At 42.6% G+C, this 22,380-nt stretch overlaps 1 long non-coding RNA gene across 1 annotated transcript in view; it reads left to right on the forward strand.

Moving 5' to 3' along the window:
• The window catches only part of LOC128104296 (uncharacterized), a 64,448-nt gene that overhangs the window by 11,805 nt on the left and 30,263 nt on the right, over positions 1–22,380 (forward strand). Inside the window, exon 2 of the long non-coding RNA XR_008215942.1 lies at positions 2,152–2,254. This is a non-coding gene — a long non-coding RNA (uncharacterized LOC128104296). The remainder of the gene's footprint in view (positions 1–2,151; positions 2,255–22,380) is intronic.

Below are 22,380 nucleotides of genomic sequence, written 5' to 3' on the forward strand. Positions count from 1 at the left end.
CTGCTACCTGTGGGTTTCTTGCTAGCTTTCCAGCTGGCCTAGTGTTTAAGCAAATTCAGGGAGCTACAGCTTTCAGACAGTGATGCCACATGGAGCAGCACCAGACAAGGGAAGCTGAAGTTTGGTCTCTTAGTCTGGGCAGCTGGTGCATAGGGGCATGTCCTTGCTTCTGTGTGTGTTTGACGGGGAGGTGGAGGTGGAGAGGGAGAGGAGAGCTAGGTAGGAAGATAGATAGATAGATAGATAGATAGATAGAGAGAGAGAGAGAGAGAGAGAGAGAGAGAGAGAGAGAGAGAGAGAGAGAGAGAGAGAGAGAAAGAGAGAGAGAGAAAGAATGGAGAAATAGAAACCCCGAGAAGCCTCAGGGAACGGGATGCAGTCCTTTTGAACCTACAGACTACTTTCTAGAATGCTGGTTTTTCTTATGGTGTCACAGTCTTCTGGCCTTTGCTGAGGAAGATCCTGTTTCTATTTCCAGTAGAGACTCATTGGAAGATTTCAATGATATTTGACGCATATTTTCATTATATACTGTGATTATATGTGCAATATAACACACAGTGACATGTCTTTCCTCAGTGTGTTTATAATTGATCACACTCAAGTTAATGAGCGCTTATTGAGCATCCATGTGTTCAGGATTAGGTCAAGTACCATGGGGCATATCACAAATATAGGAGAATATTACTGATTCTTAGGTTGACCACACACAAGCTGGACAAAACAAGGATGCTACACTATAGGTGACAGTTAATTACCCTGGCTCTGCTGGCTGTCTTCGGTACCTATAGGAGACTGAGAGGCAGGTGTACATGTTCCTGTCTGCTTCATTCTCACTCCAGTGTCTGTGGGTTCTGTCCCCCCACCAGAGTCCTCACTGGCCCAGCAGACACTGGGGTTCTGGTTGTCCCTTCTGTCCGAAGGCCAGGAACAGCATCTTGCTGCGGTGGCCCAAGGCTTTTTCCCATGCCTTCCCTCTTCCTCCTTCCACTCCTCTGTTAGTGGCTCCCTCCCTGGATTCTCTTCATCTGCACCTTTATGGGCGAGTTGTTTCCCATGGGGGACCCGACTGAACCTTACCGAGTAGTAGGGAGGGGTCCCTTTGTTTACTGGTAGAGATGCCAAGGTGCCAACCAGAACAAATACTTGTTTGACAGAGGACTGGCTTTCACCAGCAGAAGAGGAGGAGGAGGAGGAGCTTTGAAAGCAGCCAGCCACATAGAGAGAAGAAAAGGCGAGGGCTTGAAGTGAACAAGCTGGCGTTTGGTGCAGACAAACCCGATCTGTGCAGCTAATTCTTAGACTCCAAGAAGTTAAAACAGTCCTTCCTAGAGGCTTGAGCTTCCTGTCCTGTCACTTGTTTGAAAAGAGAGCTACATCAAAACTCTTGGCGTCAGAATTCCCTAGAACCCAAACTTCACAGCTCGGCCCTGCTGGGGGAATCACAGATCCTCAATTAGGAGGTAGCGTGAGGCTGAGCAGGGAGCTCCCTCCTGCTTTAATTACTTCTGGCATAATGTTCTTTTTCAAGATTTGCTAATTGAAATTAAACAGCTGCCGCGTTCGGACAGGGACAACAAAGATCTCCTGCTCCAGCCTTCTCTGATTTCGCAGGGATTGACAGGCTGTGAAGAAACCCGGGGCAATCTTCCGCTTACAGCCGCCCGGTCACCCAGTGGTTGACTCAGAGTAAAACAAAGAGCATTGAGGAGACATAGTCTTTATTGTTATAGCTGGGGGTCCACGGGACAAACGGCATTTTCAGTTAGTATCATGGACACGTTCGTGAAAATGCTCAGTAGCCAACACTGGTAGTCCAAGCATCTTAGTTGTGTTTTCTGTTGCTATGGTAACATGCCCTGAGAAAAGCAGCTTAAGGGAGAAAGGGGTTATTTTGGTTCACAGTCCATCATAGCAGGGACTCCCTGGTGACAGGAACTTGAGGCAGCTGATCACAATGCACCCACAGCCAGGAAACAGAACGATGAAAGCCATGCTCAGCTGGCTTCCTCCTTTTTATATAGTTCAGGATCTCAGCTCAGGGAATGGTGCCACCCATGATGGGTGGTCTTCTTCCCTCAAATAACCTTATTAAGATAATCCCTCATAGGCCTGTCCAGAGGCTAACCTAGTCAAAACAATCCCTTACAGGTATGCCTGGAAGCTTGTCTCCTAGGTGATCCCAGAGCTCATCGAGTTGACTGTGAACACTAATCATCACACCAAACCACCAAGACACCTGTTTCTACCTGCGGTAAGTGACTAGAAACAATCGCAGTGGGGGAATTCCTGCAAGTGATTCTTTGCAAACTAAGTTCTCTTCTAGGCAGTTAATATTGGTACAGGGCAGTTTTGTCACCCCAGGAGCTAGATAGTAGTAAAAGGTGCTCAATGCACTTAAGGGCACACCAGTCATGTTCACAAGTTGTCTTTTCAGTTCCTAAAGCAGCATGGTGACTCAGGCCTTAGCTGGCAATTTTGAGCCAGGAGTCTTGTGTTTGCTTGGGGCTTCAGTAGAGAGCTCTGTGCCTTGGTTTCCTCAAATTTCCAATGAAAATAATGAGAAATAATTTAAGTAAGCCAGAGATAATCAACGCAGGTAAGTACACTGATTTCCTTGGAGAAGAAGTTCAGCCTTTGTCAGGAAATAACGTTTATTAATTTGAATAAAAGCAATGAAACCCTGTGGGTTAAACACGCAGGAGAATGGATCCTTGGATAATGATAATGTCAGGTATGGGAACCACGAAGAACCGAAACAAAGGCTCGTACTAGGCAGAGTTCGTCAGTGCGGGGGAGGGTTACCTCACATTGTAAATTCTCTTCGCTAATAGCATAGAAGGGGGAAATCATTCGGAATCAGAGAAGACTTTCTGGATCACCCTAAAAGCCAGTGTCCTACCTTATTTTGACTTAGTTTTCTTTATGGCTGTCTGTCTTTTTGTTTCTCTTTTGTTCGAATGTCTGTCTGTCTGCTTATGCTTATCCTTGCCGATGAGTCTGGTAGCTCAAGAGAGAAGAGGCTGTGTCTGTTCACCCTCAACTCCTCAATGCCCAAAGACATACTTGACACATTATAGATATTCAATCAGTGTTTACTGAATGCATTTAATAGCAATATTATAATTTAACAATGATATTGATATTCAGCATTGAAGTACTTTGATCCTCACAAATCTTTGTATAGAGAGTGTCTTGGGTATCTACTAAATAATCTAACTTTCTTCTTCCTCTTCCTCCTCTTCCCGTTCTCCTTGAAGGAAGCAAGACCACTTTATTTGGAGGAGGGCAATAGTGTAGGTCAGAGATGAGAGGGCCACTTGAGTGAGCATCCTCAAGGCTTCCTCTTTGTTTATGAGAGAGGATCTTGTACAGATGCCAGGGTAGCCCTGAGCTTTTGCTCTCTCTGTCTCAGCTTCTCAGGATTATGGGTATACACTACCATGCTCATCTCTAAATGTTCTAATTTTCTAAAAAAAACATACTTTATGGAAATGGCAGTGGAATTGAAAAGAGAAGCAAGATTTCTCCCTCCAGGCAGAAGATCAGGCATTTCTGCATTGGAGAAACTGGATGGCGCCAGGGACTAGGTTCCCCACACCAGCGTTCTCTGTCTGGCAAGCCCCAGGTGGAGCCCATTCCATTAGCTGGCAAGTCCCATTCCACTCCAAAGAAAATACACCTTGCTAAGAATCTCCTATTTAAATAGAGTGACAGACAAAGATATGAGCAAAAAATCCTCTAAAATAAAAGGAAGAAATGAAAATTGTCAGAAAAAAAAATGAAGGAAGAGAAATATGAACCCTAAAAAGCAATAATGTCTGCATCTTTGGGGGTCTGGGAAGGCGCTATGCGAAGGTATCTCTAGGAGTCTGGGAAGGCAACTCTAGGGGTCTGGGAAGGCGACTCTAGGGGTCTGGGAAGGTGACTCTAGGGGTCTGGGAAGGCGACTCTAGGGGTCTGGGAAGGTGACTCTAGGGGTCTGGGAAGGCACTGTATGAAGGTAGTAGTAAGAGAGTGAGAAAGGACTCTCAGAATTTACAAACAGATTTGCTGAAGTGCGAATGTGGTGGGAGCAGTAGAGGGTAACATCAAGGCAATCTCCCAGAAATTACGGGAAAAAGAGAAAAATAAGAAACACAGAGGACAAATCTGATTATTAGCCATCAGAAATCAATGGTCCACGCTCCTTAAGCTGAGAGTGCACTTTGAATTTGTAAATAGTACATGAAAAAAACAAAACAACATAGACCATATGTGGTCCACAAGCCTGGCATGTTTGACTCTTTACAAAATCATTTCCTTAATCTTGATATAGAAGGCTCAGTATCCAACCTATAGGAATTCTAAGAAAAAGAAACTACTAAGGGAAATATTCAAGAATATCCCCCAAATCTAAGGACATGAACTTTACACTTAAAATCTGTAAAGAAGCCTAGAGCTTGGCTCCTAGAACGCAGAACTCATGAACACCTTTAATTCCAGCTCTAGGGGATCCAACATCCTCTTCTGGCCTCTGCAGGAACATATATGCACATGTACATGCACATACACCCTACACCCCATAAACATACATAAAAATTATGTAAATTTTGAAAATCTACAAGGAATATCCAGTTCAAAGAACATCACTGTGAAATTTCAGAACATCTGGGATAAGGAGGAGATTCTGAAAATATCCAGAGGAGCTGAGAAGCAGGTCACTTACAAATGAGAACTTGAACATCTTAGTAGATCGAGAAAAACAGAGCCACAGCCAGAGGGACGGCTTGGCAGGCAAAGGTGGTTGTGGCCAATCCCAATAATTGAGATCAGTCTCTGGGACCCACATAGCGAAGAGAGAACCAACCTCCCACAAGTTGTCCTTTGACTTACATACATACATACATACATACACGCGTACGTACATACATACATACACACACACATACACATACAATGTAATAATGAAAATAATTTAAAAGAAAATTGAAGGGAATCCCCAGAGTGCTGGCTAAGAGCCAAACTGGAGATTAGAGCAAAAGAAAGGCAAGGAGCTCTGAGAAAAATTAAAAGGGTCTAATGAACATCTTCTGAAATAGTTATCAACGATCTTAGACTAGCAGTCACACTGTGTACCACTCTCCCTCTGGAGCTGCACCTAGTAATTTGCTTAAAATAATTAGAATGTGGTAAAAAAAAAAAGATGATACATTGATTTCACAGTGAAAGTTTAAGAGATTGTAGCATTTTCTGTTTCGTTCCCTCTTGCTTGCTCAGATAAAAGCCAGCTGCTATGTTATGAGAAGCCTTGTGGAGAGACCCATGGAGCAAGAAAGTGAGGGACCTCCCCCCCCCCCCCCCCCCCCCCGCAAATCCTGGGAGGAAGTGAGTTCTGCTAACAACTATTCTGATGGCCTTGGAAGCAGATCCTGCCCGTCAGGAACTGAGTCTCCTCTAGCTCTGGATGACATCTTAGTTGCAGTCAGAGGATTCTGAGTTGGAGGATCCGTCCAGCCCAAGTTTGATTCTTTTTGATATGGGAATGGCGAGTTAATAAATGCTAACTGTGTTAAAAACGCAAGGTTTCAGAGCAACTTGTTATACAGCCATGCACAGAGCAATAGGAAGGAGTCACGTAAAAATGTGACTGACATAATAGAACATTTCGGGACAAGGTCAAACATAAGCAGGTAGGAAATTTTGTACATAAATAAAAAGCTACTGGAAAGTCGGAGAAGTTTCCGAAGTTGTGCTGGACAGATAATGCCATCATTGTTTTCAACTAAGCGTCACAACGGACAGTCTGAACATAATTAAAAAGACACTATTATAATAGGAAGTCACTGGATCATTTCTAACACTGTAGAAAAAATGACCAGTTTAGAGACATTATTCTAAGTATGAAGGAAGCGGTCAGTAGGTCCAGCCAGAAGGGTTGTGAGTGGCTGTCCTGATGGGGCAGAGCCAGAGTAGCATGGAGAAGGCGGTGGACAGGAAATTTGTCTCTTTTTAAGTCTTGCTACTATTGACCAACCTAATCTCACGTCTATTACTTTGATGTCAACCTGGCCCCCTACAGTGACATGGGAACATCAATAAATGCTACAATAACTAAAAGTTTTAGTATCAAATATGAAATTTAATGTCAAATTTAGATCAAGAAAATGAATGTTTCTGGAAGTCAGAAATGAAGCTATTTCATAGCACATGAGCATAAATGGAGGAAAATTTATGCCTTATGGGCATGGGTTTAACCACAGGCTGCCTGCCTCAGAACCATGAGCATAAGAAGCCAGTCTTTCTAGGTGTAGATGCAGATATGTACACAGATTCCCTTACCAACCATGTTGTCTTAAAATCGAGGCCGAACACTATCATGAAACTGGTCTGGAACTATTGAGTTCTGGAAAGTTCAGATAGTATGGACCATAAAGACACACTCATACTCAGGGACTAGGTAGGATCCTCCAGTGAACTGGATAACTGTGAGAGATGGTTAACAAGTACACCAAGAAGAAATCATACCAAATAACAAGTAGTAATTATAGGAATGCTGAATGGGCTTTAATAATGTGCTCAAAAGTTTCAAAGAGGTGATGAAGGGTAAGGTTAGTTCATCATAAAAAAGAAAATGCCAACATATGTTCAAGAATATATATATATCCCAGAGGTGAAAACTGGTCATTGAAATATATCCTCATGGTGAGATTAGGCATGGCTGAAACAAGAATGAGCAAACAGGAAGACAGACCAGAGGAAACAGCCCAGAGAGACAGATGCAAAACACAGAAGAGAAACAATGAGAAATTTCAGAATAAAAATCTCCAGCATCTACTGAATAGAAATTCCAGAAAAAGAAAGCAGAGAATGAAGAAGCTCTATTTGAGGAAAGAGAATAGAAATTACAAACAAGAGGGTATGAGCCTTAGGACAGGATCTTTCTGTTTTGTTTTGTTGTTGACTTTCTGAGATAGGGTCTCTCAGCATAGCCCTGGGTGTCCTGGAACTCACTATGTAGAACAGGCTGGCCTTGAACTACAGAGATCTGCCTGCTTCTGTCTCTCGAGTAAGGGGATTAAATGTGTGTGCCACCACATCTGGCATTAGAACAGGATCTTAACTGCTGAAAGAAAGATGATAGATGACAGATAGATAGATAGATAGATAGATAGATAGATAGTTAGATAGATAGACAGATAGAAAGAAGATAAACAGACAGACGGATGGATGGATGGATGGACAGATGGACAGACAGACGGGTGGATGGACAGACGGACAGACAGATGGATGGATGGACAGACAGACAGACAGATAGATAGATGATAGGTAGATATCCAAATCTAGACACTATAGTTGAGGTCACTACTATAATAAAAATTTCAGAGAGAAACAACATAGGTTTTCTAAAAAGAACAGCCATTGGCTGAGAGATAACATCCATCTGAGTAACCATCACTAGTTTACTGGTGTGTTTCATTAAATTCACTCTTGCTTCCTGCATCTTCTTACCTTCTTGCCTAATCTTCTCTCATGAAACGATTCCTTCTGTTTGTTCTTTCAGTGAGAGTCTGGGACAAGCACTCTTCATCTTTGTGTGTCTGGAAATGTCTTCACATCACCTCACTTTTTGAAAGATAATTTCGTTGGGTAACAGAGTCAAGGCTGTCAGTTACTTCCCTTAAGCATTTTGAAAGTGAATCTATTATCTTCTTGATGATTATCCTGATAGAGATTAGCTCTCAGATCAATAGAAGAGAGCTGTCCTATCACCAAAAATGTCAGGAACTCTCTATCAGGCAGAAAAGACTTTATTAGACTAAAGCTGCTGGGATTTCTTTGTTACGTAGCTTAGGCTATCCTATGCAATCAATGTAAAAATTGATGAGGCGGGTGATACCCTATTAACCTAGAAGTAAGTGACACAGTGACTCCGGTCAGTGGTTGTCCAGGATGAGGTGAAAGGTGTCTAGACAGATGGTGTTCGGGCATGCAGTGGTGAGAGCCAACCCGTTGTGACTCAGATGTCGTTAAGCTGTCGTTTTAAGCTCCAAGGAAGCCTCTACGAGGCAGACTGTGGGTAATGTGTGTTGAGAGCTGGTTTTTATTGGCGCTCCTCAGGAAGCTGTTGAGGAGACAAACACAGGAGAGAATCACAAGGTTGGGAAGCAGAAAGAAATGGGGATAAAGAGTCCAGACACTGGCAAGGTCAAAGGGTCAAAAAAGTTCACTATGTTCAAACTCAAAACTTTCGAGGACACATTCAGAGACATGAGGCAGGACATGCTGGTTACACATTTGCAATCACAGCACTCAGGAGGCAGAGGTAAGATGGCCATTAGTTCAAGCAAGCCTGAGCTGTACAGTGAGAGTGAGTCCCTCTCTCTTTCTCCCACTCCCCCCTCTCTCTCCTTTCCTCCCTCCCCCTCTCATTGTAAGTATGCCTAGAATTTAACTTTGGTTGTAGTTATTGGTGCATACTGCTGGACAGAAAGAGAACAGACCCAAACTCTATGTTAGTTTCGTTTCCTACAGAACTATACTGCTAAAGAAACCACTATCTTTGTTTAAAGAAGCTCTTGACTACATAACATATCATCCTCAGTTTCCCCTGAACAAGTAGAAAGCAGGCAACAGCCTGTGAAATCTACAGCTTCCCAAGGAGGGCAAACTTCCCGGCATCTATTCTAGATATGACCTAGACATAGGAATTCCTTTCCAGAAAAAAAAAGGTAGACAGTCATCATACTGCCTGCTCCCAGGGTCCCTGCATTTACCTTGAGTGAACAGAAAACCAAAGACTTCTAGGATAAAAACACAAAACACCTAAGAAAGAAATCAAAGAAGACACTGAAAGATGGGAAGGCGTCCTGTGTTCACAGATTGGCAGAATATTGTGAAAATGACTGCATTATTCAAAGCAATGTGCAGATGCAATGTAATCTTCCTTAAAATTCCAATGACATACTTCACAGATATGAGAAAAAAATCCTAAAATTTATATGGAAACACAAAGATTACAAATAGGCAGTAAGGCCCTAAGCAGAAAGGACAGTGATGGGGCAATCACAAAATTTGATTTAAAAGTATACCCCAAAGCTGTATTAAACCCACCAGGAATGGCACAAAAGAGACATATAGCAAAGTAAAAGAACAGAAAGCCCAGAAATAAGCCCACTCTGCTGTAGTCATCTGATTCATAACAAAGGCACCAAAACATATGTTGGAAAAGAGACAGCATTCAACAATCATGCTGGGAAAAGTATATATTTACATAGAGAAGAATTACACTAAGGTCCATATCTCTCATGCTATACCAAAATCAATTTGAAATCATTCAAAGACCTTGATGTAAGACCTTTGAAACTACTATAATAAAGCATAAGGAAAACACTTCAAGACATAGGCATAGGCAAGAAATTGCTGGATAGATTCTAACAGCCCAGGAAACAATAGTAAGAACTGACAAATGAAAGAATTAAAAACCTTGAAATAATTTAAAAAACCCTTTTGCATAGCAAAGGAAACAAACAGGATGGGAGAAAATCTCCCGACAGTGGAATAATATCCAGAACACATAAAGAAGTCAGGAAATTAAGGACCCATAAAACAAATAATTCAACCAATAAACAAGGAAGTGAACTGGACAGACGATGCTCAAAGGAGCTACACATGGGCAATCCATTCACAAAAAGGCATCAACATCGCAGCCCCCAGAGAAACACAAATCCAGACTATGCTGAGATACCATCTTACCACAGTCAGAATGGTGGTCAGAAAAACCAGCTGGAAGAAATTCTGACAATGTGACTCTGTGTGTGTGTGTGTGTGTGTGTGTGTGTGTGTGTGTGTGTGTGTATGTGCGTGTGCGCATGTGTGTATGTGCGTGTGTGCATGTGTGTATGTGCGTGTGTGCCTGTGTGTGTGTGCGTGTGTGTGTGTGTGTGTGTGTGTGTGTGTGTGTGTGTGTCAGGGGAAGGAACCTTACACACCACTGGTGGGAGTATAAATTAGTACAGCCACTATGGAAATCAGTATGGTAGTTGCAAAAAAATAAATAAATATAGAACTATCCCATATACTACCTACACTTCTCCTGAAAATATAGGAGCTTACAAAAGAGACTTCTGAACATCAATGTTATTTTAGCACTGTTCAAAATAGTTAAGATCAGCCTATATGCCCACCTACCAATGAATCTATAAAAAGTATGGTATGCATACACAAAGGAGCTTTATTAAGCCACAGAGAAGAAGACAATTGTGTTATTTGTAGGAAAATAGACGGAAATGGAATCATGTTAAATGAAACAAGCAGTCTCAGAAAGACAGATACCAAATACTTTTTCTCACATGCAAAATGTGGAATTTAAAAAAGATATGAAGATTGGGTGTTCTACTAGGGACCCCACAGCCACCACATTTGCCTTGGATCCAGACTGGGCAACAGCAACCACAGCATGAAACCATAACCCAACAAAAACAAGACTAGAACACCAAGATACACCTTAAACATCTAACTCCAGATGCCTAGAATCCAGCACAAAACCACAAAAATGAACAGCCAAGAAATGTGCCTCCTCAGAAACCAGCAACCCTATTGCAATTGGCCCTGAGAAATGCAATTTAGCTGAAGCACAAAACAATGACTTCAAAATATAAATTATGACTATGTTCAAGGACCTTAAAGAGGATATGAATAAACCTCCTCCCTCCTCAAGAAGACTGTGAAAACACGCATGGTGGGATGAAATGATAAAACCTGTCAAAGACACAAAAGTAGAAATAGAATCACTAAAGGAAACTCAAAGTGAAATCAAACTGGAAACAGAAAACTTAGAAAGTCAAACAAAAATTCAGAGGTAAGCCTCACCAACAGATGACAAGACATGGAAGAGAGAATCTTAGGTGTTGAAGAAAAGTTAGAAGAAATGGATATCTCAGTCAAAGAAAATGTTCAATCTAAAAAATCCGGGCACAAAACATCCAAGAAATCTGAGACACTATGAAATGACCAAATCTAGAAATAATAGGGATAACAGAAAGAGAAAAAAACAGGTCAAAGGCATAAAAAGTATTTCTTTTAAAATTGAAAGTAGATGTTTTTATGCAATATATTCTGACTATGGTTTCTCCTCTTCCCTCTCAGGTCCTCCTCACTTCCTTGTCCACCCAAATCCACTTTCTTTCTCTTTCTTACTAGAAAACAAATAGACATATAAAAAATAATAATAAAATAAAATGAGATAAAATAAAAAGCAAACAAACCAGAATAAAACAAAACAAACAAACATATAGGAAATAAAGAGCCGAAGAAGTACAAGAAACATACAGATGTTGATATATACACATTTGCACACACACAAAACCCATAAAAACAAAATTGGAAACCATAGTATGTAAGCAAAAGATCTGTAAGGTAAAAATAAAAAGCCCAGACAAAGCATTATGAGACAAAAAACCCTCTAAAAATACCATCGGGTCTGTTTCAATAAAATCATAGAATAAAATCCCCAATATAAAAAAGGAGGTGCCTATCAAAATACAAAAAGTAAACAGAACACCACATAGACAAGACCAGAAAAGAAATTCCCCAACAAATAATAATCAAAACACTAAATATACACAACAAAAGAGAACTTTAAAAGCTGCAAGGGAAAAGAACCAAGTAATACATGGAGGCAGACCCATTAAGAATAACACTTGATTTCTAAAAGCCAGAAGGGTCTGGATGGATGGTCTACAAATTCTGAGAGACTACAGATGCCAGTCCAGACTACTATACTTAACAAAACTATCAATCACAATCGACAGGGAATAAAAAGCATTCCACAACAGAACCAAATTTAAGCAGTTTCTGTCTGCCAATCCAGTACTATAGAAGGCACTAGAAGGAAAACCTCAGTCTGAAGAGGTTAACTACACACACAAAAAATAACCCACAAGGAACAAATAATCCCAGAAGAGTAAGTCAAAAGAAGTGGGAAAACCACATCCTAACAACCAGATAACAGCAATCAACAAATAATTCTCATTATAATTCTCAATATGAATGGTCTTGATTCCCAAATAAAAAGACACAGACTAACAACTGGATTAGAAAACAGTATCCATCTTTCTGCGGCACCCAAGAAACACACCTCTCCATCAAGAAGAGACTTCACCTCAGGGTAACAGGATGGCAAAAGGTGTGCCAAGAAAATAGACCTAGTGTGGCCTTGAACTCAGAGATCCATCTGGATCTCTGTCTCCCGAGTGACAGGATTAAGGGTGTGTGCCATCACTGTCTGGCCTTTATGTCTAATCTAGTGGCTGGCTCTGTCATTCCCCAGATAAGTTTTATTGGGGTGCACAGTATATCACCATGTGACTAGAGGGGACTTTGGGCTGTCTCTCATGGAGAGTGGGAAGAAGAGGAGTAGGAGGAGGAAGAGGAAGAGAAAGGGAAAAGCAGAAGGAGGATGAGGAGAAGAAAAAGAAGAGAAGGAGGAGGAGAAGAAGAAAAGAGAAAGAGGAAGATGAAGAGGCAGAGGAAGAGGAAGAAGAAACTGAAACTGTTAGTCATGCATGACCAGAAGGGGGGTGTCTCCTTCTTGGACATACAACCCAACTATTTATTCTTCAATTCTCACATGTAGGTGAAACCACATAATTGAGTTCTGGCCAGTGAAACACAGAGGGGAGTGTGCTGGTGAATGTTTAGCTGCTGGCTTTCTAGAACACAACATGTACAATACACTTGAGTGCATGATACATTCGCGATATGAGCAAGGTGTCATATATTGAATACAGTTGTAATTGATACTACAATTACATTTTAGGAATACAATATTTGCTCAAAATTTTGTCATTGATTTCTATCAATCCCTGTATTATAGCCAACTTATGTTATAATTGATTAATGAGTGTAATAAATAAGTGTGTCTACATGAATACTGGTTTATACTTTAAGTTAATGAGCAAATGAGATAATGAGGACACATGTCAAAATTTATTCTGCCCTAATTTAGGCAACTTCTTTGCTGGATCAATAGTTTTCAAATACTAGAAGGATATTTCTTCAGTGTTTTGTGCTATTCACAACATAATGGTGCCCGATAAGAAGGTGGTGGTGGCACATGCCTTTAATCCCAGCACTTGGGAGGCAGAGCCAGGTGGATCACTGTGAGTTCGAGGCCAGCCTGGGCTACCAAGTGAGTTCCAGGAAAGGCGCAAAGCTACACAGAGAAACCCTGTCTTGAAAAACCAAAAACAAACAAGCAAACAAACAAACAAACAAACAAAAAGAATATACTTCTATTAATCTGGCTTACCAGTTCTTCATAACTGTCCAGTGAATATTGTAAAAAGCAACAAAACAATAAACCAAACTCTGGTTTGTAGTGTTTGCCAATTTCTATGGTGTAAATATCTTAACCAGGGTTGATTTCAAACCACTAACATGTCACCAAACATGGAATTTGGAAGACATGCCCAATGGCCTACATATTTTGCTGGAAATGAGGGCTGAGGAGCTAGCTCAGCTGGTAAAGCGCTTCCTGTGTAAGCAAGAGGACCTGGGTTCAATCCCCACATGGTCTCAGTACTGGGGAAGTGGAGACAGAGGACTCCTGAGTTTGATGACTAGCTAGTCTAGCTGAATTGGCAAGCTTCAGACTATTGAGAAAGTCTGTCTTAGAAAACAAAGTGAATAACAACCCAGGGTTGACCTATACTACACACACACACACACACACACACACACACACACACACACACACACACACACAGAGAGAGAGAGAGAGAGAGACAGACAGACAGACAGACAGACACAATGAAACAAAATTCTTGCTTGATGGCAGAATTACAAATAAAGCAAGCTGGACATGGTGTCACATGCCTTTAATCCTAGCACTCTGGAGGCAGAGGAGTTTGAGGCCAGCCTGTCTACATAGTAAGTTCCAGGACAGCCAGGGCTAAGTGGAGATACCCAGTTTCAGCACACCCCCCCCCCACAAAAAATTGAAATAGAGTATAACTGGTCAATACTAGGAATAATGGCGATGTCATGTATCATATTAAAAGCCCCTCCCTGTCAACACCATGTCTAAAGCTGTTGGAATTACCCTGCTGCCCCACCTTGGCTCGCCTTCTCTAGTGATCCACACTGCCTCCCAGTGCAAGCCCATGGCTTAAGAAGCATCTTAGAAACATTCATTCTTCTAATCCCTGGGCTTCGCTTGTACTTTGTTAACTTATTTGATAAATGTTTGGGGATTAAGACCAGAATCATGCATTTTCAGTTGAGGTGAATTATCACTGTTGGTCGGGGAGGGGGTTCATTTTTTTTATGAAAAATTAAGATGATTCTTGAAAGATCCTGTTTTAACTGTAAGACGACTAAGATACTTAGATTCACATCTGGGCACAGAATCTCATCTGAACCAATTAAGACCTTACAGCTAGACTCTGTGGGCTTTTTTCTTGGGGAATGTAACCTGACAGTACTTTAAGCAGAGGGAAACACTGAAAAGATTCTGTTATAAGAATTAAATGTGCAGGATTGGGGAGGAAAGGTACTTGCCACCAAGACTGACCACTTTGATCCTGGGAACTCACATGGTGGAAGGTAAGAACTGATTGACACCTCTAGTTTGTCTTCTGAACCTTGCATGCTTGTGCATGCATGTGCGAGTGCGTACACACACACACACACACACACACACACACACACACACACACCACACACACACACACACACACACACACACACACACACACACACACACACACACACATTCCAGCATTCAGTGGAGCTCACAGGAAAACAAACAAGTTTTGAGAAACTATTTTTCACCTAGGTTGAGAGTTTCTTTAAAATTCTAAATATAAACATGTAGCATCAGGTTGAAGGGGTCTTTAAAATTTCAAGCATGAACATTATTTAACTTGGTATGCAGAACACTCCAGAAAATACAGCAGGCAACAGTTCTCGTCTACAGCTACCCTCATACATTCATTTCCCAAACACTTGTCAGACATCCGTGCATGTGCAAGGCCCGCACCAGGCATGGTGAAGCCACAGGGCTGACTTGGCTTCACAGAGGAGGACTCTGGGGGAGTGGGAAAGGGCATCCCAAGCTGTGGAAATAGCCTCCATAGCGCAAACGACACATTTGAGAAATGAGTAATACCAAATGTCAGATGGATGAAGCTCCTTACAACGAACTGAAGACTGTGGACTCTGATCTACATATAAGGAAGACAGTCGCTCTATGCCCCCCTCCCCTGCTTGTGTTGGCTTGACAGTGCTCTACACTGTAAGGGCTGAAATGCAGAGAGAACGGCTGTAGGTGACGAAAGCTGAAAGGCTTAGGCACAGTGCAGTTAAGAGATAGTATCCAGAAGCAAGGTCTCAGGAATAACAGGAGGAAGTGGTCATGGAGGAATGGGCAGGTATAGCCATGGGTCTGGCTCACCGACAGAATGCGTGCGCACGTATGGGCTGCCCCACAGGAGACTTCCATGTCTGGAGCCTATAGCAGCTGCTTGAAGAGGATCTTCATCCAGCTGGAGAGCGTGTTACCGAGTCCCAGAGACCACTGGGCAGCTCCAGATGGAGCCGAACTACTGTGGACTGAGATCTGAGGCTGATGTTCCTCACAGGTGGAGCGACAGAGCCATGAACAGTGAGGTGATGGGGCAGAAAGCGTCCGTGGAGGGCGGGGACAGGTGCTGAGTGGACAGGTCACTTGGTGTTACTTGGTGATACCTCCTCTTTCACTCAAGTCCAATGAAGGGTTCACGGGCATATCAACTAGTGAAGTAAATAAAGAAATGAATTTAAACTTCACAGTTGATTTTTTATAATACATAGATCGCTGTAGGATGGAAGAAACACACTCTGTGTTTTACCTTTGGAAACAACCCGGCACAACTCTCTAGATGAGGAAGTACTTTGGAAATATGCATCAGAAAGCTTAAAAGGAACTATGTTCTTTAAATCACCACTGATTTCTTAGACTACTTCACAAAAATGAAGTGTTTTCTGTACAAAGATTCGTCACAGGATATTTGAGAATCAGCTTAGATGCCTAGCACAGAGGAATGAGCTAGTAATTTTCCATACATCTACTGAGTAGAATATTAAGCAGCCATGAAAATGATATTTAGAATGAGCTTGTTATTTATGTTTAGTAGAAGCATTGTTATCCAGTATCATCACAATATATAAGATAAAGCCAGAATGCCCACAGATAGGAAAATGTGTAGAAAGAAACAGCATAATTTTCTTTTTTTTTATTTAAAATTTTTTTTTATTCATTTTATGTACCAACCACAGATCTCCCTCTCATCCCTCCTCCCGCTCCCCCTCCCTTCAGCCCCCATCCCATCCTCCAAAAGGGTAAGGCTTCCCATGGGGGAGTCAGCAAAGCCTGGTACATTCAGTTGAGGCAGGACCAAGACCTTCCCTACCTACATCAAGGGTGAGCAAAGCATCCCACCATAGGTAATGGGCTCCAGAAAACCAGCTCAAGAAACAGCATAATTTTTATAGTGTCTATAGTTTTTTTTTTTAAGACTGTCTCTGGCCAGTATGCTTGGTGTTTCACTCGACCCATTAGTTTGAAATTTTTCTGTATAAACACTTACTATTAATCAGCAAATGGTCTCTAACAAACAGAATGAAGCCTGGTGCAGGCTTATTGGGGCTCTGGAAAGGAATCAGAGAGGGCTGAGTGATGGCAATCTTTTCTCTGTGAGGTGGTTGCTCTGGGTGTAATGCTCCAAGGGCTAAGAGATCTCCAAGAACACAGCACTCTGAACACTGACATCCCATGAGCTGCTTCCCCATACCCATCCCTCCCATCCCCTGCTCTCAGGAAGGGAAGAGCACCCAGCAGAAGTACCCTCTGGTATCTCACACAAAGCTACTGTTTCCAGAACTCTCTATTTCCTAGGAACTCTGGCCCTTTCCTTCCTTTTCTAGCCTCAGTTCCTCAGATTCTGGGAGCCAGGAGACAGCAAGAGTGGAGGAGGGGAGCAGGGAGCACGTGATTGCCGCCGAGACACACCATAAGCCCATAATGTCTGAAAGGTTAAGCAAAGACGGAGGCATGAAGAGGGGAAATTCTCCATTCAACAATAATCGCACCCCTCATCTCTTCTCAAAATGGGAAGAAAGGGTGCAAGATGACATTAGGCACTTTAAAATATGCAAAATTAGGAGCTGTGCAGACCTCATTAACACCCGCCTCCAACATCATTAAGATGTTTCCAAGAAAATTAATTGAGAGACTCATTAAAAATAAATTAAGAAAAATGTGTTGCAGAGCGCCTGCACTCAGCTCATAAATCACAGCTCAGAGCTCCGGCCCGCTGCTCCGGCAATTAACTCCAACCTATTTGTTTTATCCTGACTGTGAAAATTAGAGAGCAGACGTGGAGATTAGATTAGGGACGTCTGTCAAGCGGAACTTCGAGTGAATATTTTAGGATACAAAATGGAAACCAGGAAAACAAAGAAAGCAGGGATTTCGTCCTGAGGAGTTTGTCTTTGAAAAGTGACTGGCAGCTGAAGGGGGTTGGAGGGAGAGCATGGGGGAGGAACGGGTACTCTTAGGCAGGAGAAGGTGGGAGAGAAAAGAACAGACGTTTACGTTAGAAGTCTAAATAGATACTCATGGCAGAAGGGCTAGCTTGAGACATAAAATAGAGGCTCCTGATGACATTTACGCACGCCATTCTTTAATGTTGAGACTTCCGTTCTAATCACTCAGAACCGTCCCTGCTCTCCTGCAATGTTATGCATTAGTGATGGGTCCATCTTCCTCTGTGTGGTGGGAAGTCCGCCAACCTCTCTCTGTGTCTCTTAGGCAACAGTCAAGGGCCAACAGCTACTGAGCTACTTTTATTTCTGTTGCTATGACAAGCACTGTGACCAAAAGCAACTTGGAGGAGGAAAGGGTTTATTTGGCTGACACACCCATGGCACAATCCGTCATTGAGGGAAGTCAGGGCACAAACCACTGAGGAATGCTGCTTACTGGCTCTCGCTCAGCGGGCTTTCTTACACAGCCCAGGACCACCTGCCTAGGGATGGTGCTGCCCCGAGTGGGCTGGGCCCCCCTATATCAATCAGTAACTAAGAAATTACCCCCCACATGGCCACAGGCCAGTCTGATCAAGGCACTTCTTTAATTGAGTTCCCCTCCTTCCAGATGACTCTAGGTTGTGAGGGGTTGATAGAAGAATCATCCAGGACTCGGGGCAATAGGCATCTGACTATTTTCACACACGTGTATCATCTCAGTTAACTTTCCTAACTCCAAAAGAGAAAGCCTATTTATAAGTTATAGATCCTGATGCTCAAAGTAAAGCGCTAGTTTGGGGGGAGGGTAATGTTGGGTTTGCAAACCTGGTGCTTTATTCTGAATCTGGTAAAGCACTTGGTGGCAGCTTCCCCCGCCTCCCCGATTCAAAACAGAAGGGGCTTATGTTTTCCCCTTTCTTCCTTCAGCAAGTGTTTACCACAATCTGCTGGGTGTGGTGCCGGGCTGGGGAGATGGAGTGGTGGCCTCCTTGAGTTTAAGAAAACAGGTGCCGGATGAGACTGCAAATGTGAGCGCTGGTGCAGAGGACATGCTTAGAACACAGTCCCCAGGGCATCAGAGACCTTCTGTCATTCCAGTCCCTCACTGAACGGCCACTCCATAACAGCATATGACCGTTCATGACTCCTTCCTGAGTTGGACCACTGGCTCTCCTACCTATCAGCTATGAGGCATTGGGTAAATTATTCAACCTCTTAGTTTCTACATCTATAAAATGGGGATAGTATGGGTACTTAACTGCAGAGTGAGTCCCTCTGTCCCTCTGTCCCTCCCTCCCTGCCTTCCTTTCTCTTGAGGATGAAATGAGACAATCCCATGGAGCCCTTAGCAAAGTGCCTGGCTCAGAGTTAGCACTGAGCAAATGTCAGCAGTTATTATTTAGAGGTGACATTTATGTTGGCTCTTAAAGGAGCAGTAGGAATTCAATTAGAATTCCATTTCTAGGGACAGCTGCAACCTTATGGGTAGTATTTAATATTATTTGGATCTTTTGAGTAAAGGGAGGAGTGGATAATCCTGGGCATTAAGGAGAGCCATGCCAGCTTGTTATGACACACAGCCTCATGGGTCAAGGATCTGAGCTCGGACTGTGAGTGGGATTTGCGGCAGGACAGAGGATGGGTAACACCTTTGCTGCCCCTCCTCAGAGCATCTCAAAGGCAGGGAGGAAGAACACTGTTCTGAAGGGAGAAAGGTGAAGGTGGAGGAGACATACCATGTCATGAACCTTTACCACTACTTTCTGCCTTGCCCAGATGGGGCCAGTAGCTGGCAGATGGACATTGTAACCTCTGGGATCCAGTGACAGCTCAGTGAATTGCATCATATTGTTGTTTTTGTTTAATCTAAGTTTTAAAAGACTGAATGGAAGTCTTCATGACAGGTGTGTTGACCCATCCTCACTTGCAATGGGCTCTGTACTAGGCCAGAAGATGCAGGATCTGAGTGGACACTGATCTGGATGTTCTGAGATGGCCCCAATAGTTACTTAAAGCTGATATCTCTTATGACCCATCAAGGATGGTCCTGTAAAGAATCATTCTGTGCTTTTGATATCTCACCCCTGTCACAAGGCAAAGTCTGAAAATATGAAATATGGCATTAAAATACTTCCTAGGTGGGTAGGTTACCTGCCTAATCATAATACAAGGACCCCCCCCCCCACCAAAACAAAAACAAAAACAAAAAACAAAAAACAAAACAAAAAATAACAAAATAAACGCTGATCTGGTGAATACCCTGGACAGAAAAAAGACCAAAGACAGTAGACTTTCTAAAGCCTTGCTAAGAGAAAGTTGTTGAATGGTCACAGGAACCAGGAAAGCTGGGCTGCAGGAACACTTCCAGAAACATCCAGGCTTGCTCTGGAGCAGTGCCACCCACAAAGAACAACACATTGGGAAATGGCCAGCTGACATTAGGGAATTTCTTCTTAGCGTTTTCAGTCTTTACTTTAAAACTTAGAGGTCTGCTGAAAGGCAAGAACCTTGGAAGGACAGCCCTAGATGCTCTTAGCAGAAGGATAAACCTCACACTTTCCAGACGACAGACATTGACCATGGAAAAGAAGTAAACACACACCCTGGATGGCAGAGGAAGGGTACAGTACTCAACTCCCTAACGTTGCCAAAACAAAGCCAAAGCCTTAAAAACCACCGAATGGGGCTGCTCACATGTGTAGAGTTTCCCACAACCCTGTCCTCTCCTTCATCCCTTGTCCAAATAGGGGCCCTGTTCTGCACCTGCCCACTCCTCTGTTCTCCTCCATCCCAAGTTAGCTTTCTCTTGTCTGGGCTTCTGCAGAAGCCCCTCTTGCACTTTGTGTCCCTTTACTCCATGGACGAATGTATTGTCTTATGGTGTTGATGCAAATGTGGTGTTTCTGCCCCGAGATTCTGATGTCTACAGGGCAGAGAATAAAGTTCAAGTTCTACATGTTGCCACCTGAAATCAGGGCACAGGTAACCCTTTCAGGCGTATATCTCACTAAAGAGATACATATTTTCTAATGGTACATTGCGACTCTTGTCCAATCAGCTGCTTACTATTTCCCAAGCATACCATCCATTTTACTTCTCTGTCATATCTTCAGTTCTCTGCCTGACGAATTTTAAACTCTTCTTCAAAGCCCAGTCCAAGTTGTCACTTCTACGACCTCATCTCCAGAAGAGGCACTTCACTTTTGGAGCTTGCACAGTGCCTGCCAGTGCTTGTTGAATGACTGAATAAGCTTGTTTGTAGACATGGTTATATTGTTTCTTATACTTTAATTGACTGCAATAATGCATTAGCCTTTCCCTCACTGGATTACAAGATCCTTAGCCATGCACGCTGTGCCTTTTTGTCCCTTGGAGGGTCTGTACTTTGCCCATAGTAAGGGCTCCCTAAATTACATTATAGTTTATTTTAAATGAGATCAAAGCACTCTGACACACACACTTCCTTTATTCTAGACTATTTTTGTAAACAAACAGAATAATGGAGAATTAACGGCATCTGTGAGTAAATGGATTTTAAAGGTCTACTCCCCACTTCCAGTACATTGTATTTCTTCATCTATTACCATTTCTCAAACAATCAGAGCTTCAGAATAGTTGCTTCTTTAACTACCTGAAGAAGACAGTGATATCCAAGTAGGCTCTTCCCCACACTGCGCATGACAGAGAAGGTAAATCAATGGGGGCCTTAAGAGGCCCCCCCCACCCCCATTTCCCTCAGTCTCGGGAACAAAACTGTTCATCTTTTGGTGGCAACAGCAATCTGCAGAAGTGATGACAGGGAACAGAGTGTTTAGCCAGCATCTGTGCTGTGGGAGTCCTCTCTTCACTTCCCCAGCACAGTCAAAACAAGATAAAAGTCAAGAGCCACTCACAAAATCCTGGGAACTCTTATTGAGACACAACCCTCTGAATGTGGTCCACATACGCAAGATGAGTAGTTACATGTCAAGAAATCAGGCTGGGCTGCTGTTGAACAAATCATCAGACTTCCTTTTTTCACTTAAAGGCCACATATGGCATCAAACCTTCCTATTGAGCTGTGGGAGACTGTGCACATGTGTGTTCATGCACTCCCACCCCGTCATCTTCAGGGGCCAATGATTTTGTGTGAGATGTCCTTGCCTGATTCTTCCCCTCAGATCTATGTTTCAACGGAACATGGTCATCTTTGTTGGAGACTACATCCTGTGTAGTCCATCCCTCTCTGACATGACACATGTTTTTGCTTTGTTATTTGATTGGACTGGCCCAGGTTCTGGGAGCAGTGTGTATTTCTTCTGAGCATTCTTTGGTTATCCAATGACTCTGGGCCATGGCTATCTTGCCACCACATGGTTGATTATCTTAGTGTTTTCAGTGTTAATAATTAGGACAATTAGCACAACGAGGGGCTTTGGACTGATTTATTCTCTTGAGGTCATGTGCCCAGTTCTGTCAGGGTTCAAATGATGCCCATGCTTCCACTGCTCAGTCAAGCATTTCTGGGGTTAATTTTCATTCAAGTACCCAATACTAATGACAAGTGACTGTTCCTGTCCCCATTTACACTGTCATATTAATGTCCCTTTGTTTGCCTCTCACTGAAAGATGCAGAGATGGTGCTGAAAGTTTCCCCATGACGGATCATTCTCTAACTTCAGAATTGTTCCCTTGCAAGAACCCATTCACCTCTTAAAAATAAAAATGAAAAAGCCAAGGATGAGAATTGCTTTTTTCCCTTTATGGTAGCCAATACAGGGAGTAGTTAATATGAATATGTCACATCTGGACTAACAATAGTCTGAGAATTCATGAAGAAACCTTTGACTT

Source organism: Peromyscus californicus, unplaced genomic scaffold, assembly GCF_007827085.1.
Source record: "Peromyscus californicus insignis strain IS unplaced genomic scaffold, ASM782708v3 Scaffold_8__1_contigs__length_139910024, whole genome shotgun sequence".
NCBI lineage: Eukaryota > Metazoa > Chordata > Mammalia > Rodentia > Cricetidae > Peromyscus > Peromyscus californicus.